The following is a 10,485-nucleotide window of genomic DNA, read 5'->3' on the forward strand; positions in this document are numbered from 1 at the left end:
TAAGGTTGAATACCGAGTCTTGTTGCTGTGGTATGAATGCTGGCCGAGTGGGACAACTTTGACTGGAATGCATTGAAGCCAATGGGAGAGAACGAGGGATGACAGACGAGTGCGGGTCAAGAAGTTGGACTTGGGGTGTTGGGTGATGAGGCCTAAGGTTGAATACCGAGTCTTGTTGCTGTGGTATGAACGCTGGCCGAGTGGGACAACTTTGACTGGAATACATTGAAGTCAATGGGCCATTCACTCCCATGAAAAAAGATTCGCCTTACTACTATTCACATGGCTAATGCTAGGTAAAAGTTAGCATTTAATGCATTCCTATGAGATTTTTAGTGTGTTTTAACGTGAATAACGTCGCCATGGTAACATATTCTGCGCAGAAAAGTAATAGCACACCTCACACAACCAAGGACTCACTTTTGATATATAGATTGCCTGGCTGCACGCTACGGTACGACCCGCATTAATTGCCGAAAATCACGGAAGAATAATAATAATAATAACTAGAAACGAAAATTCCTGAAGAAATTTTGAGATGGGCCTATTATGCTGACCGAGGAAGAGCCTGTGCTACTAATAAAGTGGCTGGTCTGTGCACTGCTAGGTGATTGCTATGATGTTGCTAGTTTGGTGCTATGGTGCTGCTAGGCGGTTGCTGTAGTGCCGCTAGGCATTGCTAGGTGGTTGCAATGTTGTTATTAGGCATTGCAAGTGTGTTGGTAGCTGGTTGCTAGGCATTGCTATGTGGTTGCTATGGTGTTGCTATGCATTTTTTGGTGGTTGCTATGGTGTTGCTAGGTGGTTACTAGCTGCTGAAAGGTGGTTGCTATGGCCTCAGAAGGTGTTGCTATGGTCTCAGTATCTGGTTGCTAGGCATAGCTAAATGGTTGCTATGGTGTTGCTATGCATTTTTTGGTGGTTGCTATGGTGTTGCTAGGTGGTTGCTAGGTGCTGCAAGTGGGTTGCTATGATGTCAGAAGGCGTTGCTAAGGTCTCAGTAGCTGGTTGCTAGGCATAGCTAGATGGTTGCTATGGTGTTGCTATGCAATTCTAGGTGGTTGCTAAGGTGTTGCTAGGTGGTTGCTAGGTGCTGCAAGTGGGTTGCTATGATGTCAGATGGTGTTGCTATGGTCTCAGTTGCTGGTTGCTAGGCATAGCTAGATGGTTGCTATGCTGTTGCTATGCAATTCTAGGTGGTTGCTAAGGTGTTGCTAGGTGGTTGCTAGGTGCTGCAAGCTGGTTGCTATGATGTCAGAAGGCGTTGCTATGGTCTCAGTAGCTGGTTGCTAGGCATAGCTAGATGGTTGCTATGGTGTTGCTATGCAATTCTAGGTGGTTGCTAAGGTGTTGCTAGGTGGTTGCTAGGTGCTGCAAGCGGGTTGCTATGATGTCAGAAGGCGTTGCTATGGTCTCAGTAGCTGGTTGCTAGGCATAGCTAGATGGTTGCTATGGTGTTGCTATGCAATTCTAGGTGGTTGCTAAGGTGTTGCTAGGTGGTTGCTAGGTGCTGCAAGTGGGTTGCTATGATGTCAGAAGGCGTTGCTATGGTCTCAGTAGCTGGTTGCTAGGCATAGCTAGATGGTTGCTATGGTGTTGCTATGCAATTATAGGTGGTTGCTAAGGAGTTGCTAGGTGGTTGCTAGGTGCTGCAAGTGGGTTGCTATGATGTCAGAAGGCATTGCTATGGTCTCAGTAGCTGGTTGCTAGGCATAGCTAGATGGTTGCTATGGTGTTGCTATGCAATTCTAGGTGGTTGCTAAGGTGTTGCTAGGTGGTTGCTAGGTGCTGCAAGCGGGTTGCTATGATGTCAGAAGGCATTGCTATGGTCTCAGTAGCTGGTTGCTAGGCATAGCTAGATGGTTGCTATGGTGTTGCTATGCAATTCTAGGTGGTTGCTAAGGTGTTGCTAGGTGGTTGCTAGGTGCTGCAAGTGGGTTGCTATGATGTCAGAAGGCGTTGCTATGGTCTCAGTAGCTGGTTGCTAGGCATAGCTAGATGGTTGCTATGGTGTTGCTATGCAATTATAGGTGGTTGCTAAGGAGTTGCTAGGTGGTTGCTAGGTGCTGCAAGTGGGTTGCTATGATGTCAGAAGGCGTTGCTATGGTCTCAGTAGCTGGTTGCTAGGCATAGCTAGATGGTTGCTATGGTGTTGCTATGCAATTCTAGGTAGTTGCTAAGGTGTTGCTAGGTGGTTGCTAGGCAGTTGCTAGGTGTTTGGTGATGAGGCCTGAGGTTGAATACCAAGTCTTGTTGCTGTGGTATGAACGCTGGCCGAGTGGGACAACTTTGACTGAAATGCATTGAAGTCAATGGGAGAGAAAGAGGGATGAAAGACGAGTGCGGGTCAAGATGGTGGACTTGGGGTGTTGGGTGATGAGGCCTGAGGTCAAATACCGAGTCTTGTTGCTGAGGCATGAACGCTGGCCGAATAGCAAAACTTTAACTGAAATGCATTGAAGTCAATGGGAGAGAACGAGGGATGAAAGACGAGTGCGGGTCATGATGGTGGTCATGGGGTGTTGGGTGATGAGGTCTGAGGTCGAATACCGAGTCTTGTTGCTGAGGCATGAACGCTGGCCGAATAGCAAAACTTTAACTGAAATGCATTGAAGTCAATGGGAGAGAACGAGGGATGAAAGACGAGTGCGGGTCATGATGGTGGTCATGGGGTGTTGGGTGATGAGGCCTAAGGTTGAATACCGAGTCTTGTTGCTGTGGTATGAACGCTGGCCGAGTGGGACAACTTTGACTGAAATGCATTGAAGTCAATGGGCCATTCACTCCCATGAAAAAAGATGCGCCTTACTACTATTCACATGGCTAATGCTAGGTAAAAGTTAGCATTTAATGCATTCCTATGGGATTTTAAGTGTGTTTGAACGTGAATAACGTCGCCATGGTAACATATTCTGCGCAGAAAAGTAATAGCACACCTCACACAACCAAGGACTCACTTTTGATATATAGATTTCCTGGCTGCACGCTACGGTACGACCCGCATTAATTGCCGAAAATCTACGGAAGAATAATAAATAATAACTAGATGGTTGCTATGGTGTTGCTATGCAATTATAGGTGGTTGCTAAGGTGTTGCTAGGTGGTTGCTAGGTGCTGCAAGTCGGTTGCTATGATGTCAGATGGCGTTGCTATGGTCTCAGTAGCTGGTTGCTAGGCATAGCTAGATGGTTGCTATGGTGTTGTTATGCAATTCTAGGTGGTTGCTAAGGTGTTGCTAGGTGGTTGCTAGGTGCTGCAAGCGGGTTGCTATGATGTCAGAAGGCGTTGCTATGGTCTCAGTAGCTGGTTGCTAGGCATAGCTAGATGGTTGCTATGGTGTTGCTATGCAATTCTAGGTGGTTGCTAAGGTGTTGCTAGGTGGTTGCTATGTTGTCAGAAGGTGTTGCTATGGGCTCAGTAGCTGGTTGCTTGGCATAGCTAGATGGTTGCTAAGGTGTTGCTATGAAATTGTAGGTAGTTGCTAAGGTGTTGCTAGGTGGTTGCTAGGCAGTTGCTAGGCGTTTGGTGATGAGGCCTGAGGTTGAATACCAAGTCTTGTTGCTGTGGCATTAACACTGGCTAAGTGGCAAAACTTTGGTTGAAAAGCATTAAAGTGAATGGGAGAGAACGAGGGATGAAAGACGAGTGCGCGTCAAGATGTTCGACTTCTGGTGTTGAGTGATGAGGCCTAAGGTTGAATTCCCAGTCTTGTTGCTCTGGCATGAACACTGGCCCAGTGGGAAAACTTTGACTAAAATGCATTGAAGTCAATGGGAGAGAACGAGGGATGAAAGACGAGTGCGGGTCAAGATGGTGGACTTGTGGTGTTGGGTGATGGGGCCTGAGGTTGAATACCTAGTCTTGTTGCTGTGGTATGAACGCTGGCCGAGTGGGACAACTTTGACTGAAATGCATTGAAGTCAATGGGAGAGAAAGAGGGATGAAAGACGAGTGCGGGTCAGGATGGTGGTCTTAAGGTGTTGTGTGATGATGCCTGTGGTTGAATACCGAGTCTTATTGCTGTGGTATGAACGCTGGCCGAGTGGGAAAACTTTGACTGAAATGTATTAAAGTCAATGGGAGAGAACGAGGGATGAAAGACGAGTGCGGGTCAAGATGGTGGACTTGGGGCGTTGGGTGATGAGGCCTAAGGTTGAATACCGAGTCTTGTTGCTGTGGTATGAACGCTGGCCGAGTGGGACAACTTTGACTGAAATGCATTGAAGTCAATGGGAGAGAACGAGGGATGAAAGACGAGTGCGGGTCAAGATGGTGGTCTTGGGGTGTTGGGTGATGAGGCCTGAGGTTGAATACCGAGTCTTGTTGCTGTGGTATGAACGCTGGCCGAGTGGGACAACTTTGACTGAAATGCATTGAAGCCAATGGGCCATTCACTCCCATGAAAAAAGATGCGCCTTACTACTATTCACATGGCTAATGCTAGGTAAAAGTTAGCATTTAATGCATTCCTATGGGATTTTTAGTGTGTTTCAACGTGAATAACGTCGCCATGGTAACATATTCTGCGCAGAAAAGTAATAGCACACCTCACACAACCAAGGACTCACTTTTGATATATAGATTGCCTGGCTGCACGCTACGGTACGACCCGCATTAATTGCCGAAAATCTACGGAAGAATAATAATAATAACTAGAAACGAAAATTCCTGAAGAAATTTTGAGATGGGCCTATTCTGCTGACCGAGGAAGAGCCTGTGCTACTAATAAAGTGGCTGGTCTGTGCACTGCTAGGTGATTGCTATGATGTTGCTAGTTTGGTGCTATGGCGCTGCTAGGCGGTTGCTGTAGTGCCGCTAGGCATTGCTAGGTGGTTGCAATGTTGTTATTAGGCATTGCAAGGGTGTTGGTAGCTGGTTGCTAGGTGGTGCAACATGGTTGTTATGGTGTTGCTAGGTGGTTGCTATGGTGTTGTATGGTGGTTGCTAGGTGCTGCAAGGTGTTTGCTATGGCGTCTGAAGGCATTGCTATGGTCTCAGTAGCTGGTTGCTAGGCATAGCTAGATGGTTGCTATGGTGTTGCTATGCAATTATAGGTGGTTGCTATGGTGTTGCTAGGTGGTTGCTAGGTGCTGCAAGTGGGTTGCTAAGATGTCAGAAGGCGTTGCTAAGGTCTCAGTAGCTGGTTGCTAGGCATAGCTAGGTGGTTGCTATGGTGTTGCTATGCAATTCTAGGTGGTTGCTAAGGTGTTGCTAGGTGGTTGCTAGGTGCTGCAAGTGGGTTGCTATGATGTCAGAAGGCGTTGCTATGGTCTCAGTAGCTGGTTGCTAGGCATAGCTAGATGGTTGCTATGGTGTTGCTATGCAATTCTAGGTGTTTGCTAAGGTGTTGCTAGGTGGTTGCTAGGTGCTGCAAGTGGGTTGCTATGATGTCAGAAGGCGTTGCTATGGTCTCAGTAGCTGGTTGCTAGGCATAGCTAGATGGTTGCAATGGTGTTGCTATGCAATTTTATGTCGTTGCTAAGGTGTTGCTAGGTGGTTGCTAGGTGCTGCAAGTTGGTTGCTATGATGTCAGAAGGCGTTGCTATGGTCTGAGTAGCTGGTTGCTAGGCATAGCTAGATGGTTGCTATGGTGTTGCTATGCAATTCTAGGTGTTTGCTAAGGTGTTGCTAGGTGGTTGCTAGGTGCTGCAAGTGGGTTGCTATGATGTCAGAAGGCGTTGCTATGGTCTCAGTAGCTGGTTGCTAGGCATAGCTAGATGGTTGCTATGGTGTTGCTATGCAATTCTAGGTGGTTGCTAAGGTGTTGCTAGGTGGTTGCTAGGTGCTGCAAGTGGGTTGCTATGATGTCAGATGGCGTTGCTATGGTCTCAGTAGCTGGTTGCTAGGCATAGCTAGATGGTTGCTATGGTGTTGCTATGCAATTCTAGGTGGTTGCTAAGGTGTTGCTAGGTGGTTGCTAGGTGCTGCAAGTGGGTTGCTATGATGTCAGAAGGCGTTGCTATGGTCTCAGTAGCTGGTTGCTAGGCATAGCTAGATGGTTGCTATGGTGTTGCTATGCAATTATAGGTGGTTGCTAAGGTGTTGCTAGGTGGTTGCTACGTGCTGCAAGCGGGTTGCTATGATGTCAGAAGGCGTTGCTATGTTCTCAGTAGCTGGTTGCTAGGCATTGCTACGTGGTTGCTATGTTGTTGCTATGCAATTATAGGTGATTGCTATGGTGTTGCATGGTGGTTGCTAGGTGCTGCAAGGTGTTTGCTATGGCATCAGAAGGTGTTGCAATGGTCTCAGTAGCTGGTCGCTAGGCATATCTAAATGGATGCTATGGTGTTGCTATGCATTTTTTGGTGGTTGCTATGGTGTTGCTAGGTGGTTGCTAGCTGTTGCTAGGTGGTTGCTATGGTGTCATAAGGCATTGCTATGGTCTCAGTAGCTGGTTGCTAGGCATAGCTAGATGGTTGCTATGGTGTTGCTATGCAATTCTAGGTGGTTGCTAAGGTGTTGCTAGGTGGTTGCTAGGTGCTGCAAGTGGGTTGCTATGATGTCAGAAGGTGTTGCTATGGTCTCAGTAGCTGGTTGCTAGGCATAGCTAAATGGTTGCTATGGTGTTGCTATGCAATTCTAGGTGGTTGCTAAGGTGTTGCTTGGTGGTTGCTAGGTGCTGCAAGTGGGTTGCTATGTGGTCAGAAGGCATTGCTATGGTCTCAGTAGCTGGTTGCTAGGCATAGCTAGATGGTTGCTATGGTGTTGCTATGCAATTCTAGGTGGTTGCTAAGGTGTTGCTAGGTGATTGCTAGGTGCTGCAAGTGGGTTGCTATGATGTCAGAAGGCATTGCTATGGTCTCAGTAGCTGGTTGCTAGGCATAGCTAGATGGTTGCTATGGTGTTGCTATGCAATTCTAGGTGGTTGCTAAGGTGTTGCTAGGTGGTTGCTAGGTGCTGCAAGTGGGTTCCTATGATGTCAGAAGGCGTTGCTATGGTCTCAGTAGCTGGTTGCTAGGCATAGCTAGATGGTTGCTATGGTGTTGCTATGCAATTCTAGGTGGTTGCTAAGGTGTTGCTAGGTGGTTGCTAGGTGCTGCAAGTGGGTTGCTATGATGTCAGAAGGCGTTGCTATGGTCTCAGTAGCTGGTTGCTAGGCATAGCTAGATGGTTGCTATGGTGTTGCTATGCAATTCTAGGAGGTTGCTAAGGTGTTGCTAGGTGGTTGCTAGGTGCTGCAAGTGGGTTGCTATGATGTCAGAAGGCATTGCTATGGTCTCAGTAGCTGGTTGCTAGGCATAGCTAGATGGTTGCTATGGTGTTGCTATGCAATTCTAGGTGGTTGCTAAGGTGTTGCATGGTGGTTGCTAGGTGCTGCAAGTGGGTTGCTATGATGTCAGAAGGCGTTGCTATGGTCTCAGTAGCTGGTTGCTAGGCATAGCTAGATGGTTGCTATGGTGTTGCTATGCAATTATAGGTGGTTGCTATGGTGTTGCATGGTGGTTGCTAGGTGCTGCAAGTGGGTTGCTATGATGTCAGAAGGCGTTGCTATGGTCTCAGTAGCTGGTTGCTAGGCATAGCTAGATGGTTGCTATGGTGTTGCTATGCAATTATAGGTGGTTGCTAAGGAGTTGCTAGGTGGTTGCTAGGTGCTGCAAGTGGGTTGCTATGATGTCAGAAGGCGTTATGGTCTCAGTAGCTGGTTGCTAGGCATAGCTAGATGGTTGCTATGGTGTTGCTATGCAATTCTAGGTAGTTGCTAAGGTGTTGCTAGGTGGTTGCTAGGCAGTTGCTAGGTGTTTGGTGATGAGGCCTGAGGTTGAATACCAAGTCTTGTTGCTGTGGTATGAACGCTGGCCGAGTGGGACAACTTTGACTGAAATGCATTGAAGTCAATGGGAGAGAAAGAGGGATGAAAGACGAGTGCGGGTCAAGATGGTGGACTTGGGGTGTTGGGTGATGAGGCCTGAGGTCAAATACCGAGTCTTGTTGCTGAGGCATGAACGCTGGCCGAATAGCAAAACTTTAACTGAAATGCATTGAAGTCAATGGGAGAGAACGAGGGATGAATGACGAGTGCGGGTCATGATGGTGGTCATGGGGTGTTGGGTGATGAGGTCTGAGGTCGAATACCGAGTCTTGTTGCTGAGGCATGAACGCTGGCCGAATAGCAAAACTTTAACTGAAATGCATTGAAGTCAATGGGAGAGAACGAGGGATGAAAGACGAGTGCGGGTCATGATGGTGGTCATGGGGTGTTGGGTGATGAGGCCTAAGGTTGAATATCGAGTCTTGTTGCTGTGGTATGAACGCTGGCCGAGTGGGAAAACTTTGACCAAAATGCATTGAAGTCAATGGGAGAGAACGAGGGATGAAAGACGAGTGCGGGTCAAGATGTTGGACTTGGGGTGTTGGGTGATGAGGCCTAAGGTTGAATACCAAGTCTTGTTGCTCTGGTATGAACGCTGGCCGAGTCGGACAACTTTGACTGAAATGCATTGAAGCCAATGGGCCATTCACTCCCATGAAAAAAGATGCGCCTTACTACTATTCACATGGTTATCAGGCTAATGCTAGGTAAAAGTTAGCATTCAATGCATTCCTATGGGATTTTAAGTGTGTTTGAACGTGAATAACGTCGCCATGGTAACATATTCTGCGCAGAAAAGTAATAGCACACCTCACACAACCAAGGACTCACTTTTGATATATAGACTGCCTGGCTGCACGCTACGGTACGACCCGCATTAATTGCCGAAAATCACGGAAGAATAATAAATAATAATAATAATAATAAAGTTTTTTTTTCCACTTTGAGAGGGAATTGCACGCAATCCGTAAGGAGCCTGGAGACAAACCATATGTCAATTCGTCCAGCTAATCAAGCCCTACGATTTGGCACCAAAGTGAGCTCCGTGCCATTCACGGGCTCAGCGCAAATTGGCAAAATGTAGTTTACTAGGTGAAGAACAATATGGGCCTTTCATTACATGAATAGGCCCATAACTAGAAACGAAAATTCCTGAAGAAATTTTGAGATGGGCCTATTCTGCTGACCGAGGAAGAGCAGGTGCCATTACTTATTGATTTAATTATTTAGTCTTGTAGCAGTGAGAGGAGCAGTGGACAAATAGGGAAACTTTGACAGAAATGCATTGATGTCAATAGGAGAGAACGACGGATGAAAGACGAGTACGGGTCAGGATGGTGGTCTTAAGGTGTTGTGTGATGAGGCCTAAGGTTGAATACCGAGTGTTGTTGCTGTGGTATGAACGCTGGCCCAGTGGGACAACTTTGACTGAAATGCATTGAAGTCAATGGGATAGAACGAGGGATGAAAGACGAGTGCGGGTCAACATGGTGGACTTGGGATGTTGGGTGATGAGGCCTGAGGTTGAATACCGAGTCTTGTTGCTGTGGTATGAATGCTGGCCCAGTGGGAAAACTTTGACTGAAATGCATTGAAGTCAATGGGAGGGAACGAGGGATGAAAGACGAGTGCGGGTCAAGATGGTGGACTTGGGGCGTTGGGTGATGAGGCCTAAGGGTGAATATGAAGTCTTGTTGCAGTGGTATGAACGCTGGACGAATGGGAAAACTTTGACTGAAATGCATTGAAGTCAATGGGAGGGAACGAGGGATGAAAGACGAGTGCGGGTCAAGATGGTGGTGTTGGGGTGTTGGGTGATGAGGCCTGAGGTTGAATACCTAGTCTTGTTGCAGTGGTATGAACGCTGGCCGAATAGGAAAACTTTGACTGAAATGCATTGAAGTCAATGGGAGAGAACGAGGGATGAAAGACGAGTGCGGGTCAAGATGGTGGACTTGGGGCGTTGGGTGATGAGGCCTAAGGGTGAATATGAAGTCTTGTTGCAGTGGTATGAACGCTGGACGAATGGGAAAACTTTGACTGAAATGCATTGAAGTCAATGGGAGGGAACGAGGGATGAAAGACGAGTGCGGGTCAAGATGTTGGACTTGCGGTGTTGGTTGATGAGGCCTAAGGTTGAATACCGAGTCTTGTTGCTCTGGTATGAACGCTGGCCGAGTGGGACAACTTTGACTGAAATGCATTGAAGTCAATGGGCCATTCACTCCCATGAAAAAAGATGCGCCTTACTACTATTCACATGGCTAATGCTAGGTCAAAGTTAGCATTCAGTGCATTCCTATGGGATTTTAAGTGTGTTTTAACGTGAATAACGTCGCCATGGTAACATATTCTGCGCAGAAAAGTAATAGCACACCTCACACCATGAAGGACTCACTTTTGATATATAGATTGCCTGGCTGCACGCTACGGTACGACCCGCATTAATTGCCGAAAATCACGGAAGAATAATAATAATAATAAATAAATAATAATAAAGTTTTTTTTTCGACTTTGAGAGGCAATTGCACGCAATCCGTAAGCAGTACGGAGACAAACGATATGTCAATCCGTGCAGCTAAGTAAGCCCTACGATTTGGCACCAAAGTGAGCTCCGTGCCTTTCACGGGCTCAGCGCAAATTGGCAAAATGTAATTTACTAGGTGAAGAGTAAT

Source organism: Paramormyrops kingsleyae, chromosome 1 (assembly GCF_048594095.1).
Source record: "Paramormyrops kingsleyae isolate MSU_618 chromosome 1, PKINGS_0.4, whole genome shotgun sequence".
NCBI lineage: Eukaryota > Metazoa > Chordata > Actinopteri > Osteoglossiformes > Mormyridae > Paramormyrops > Paramormyrops kingsleyae.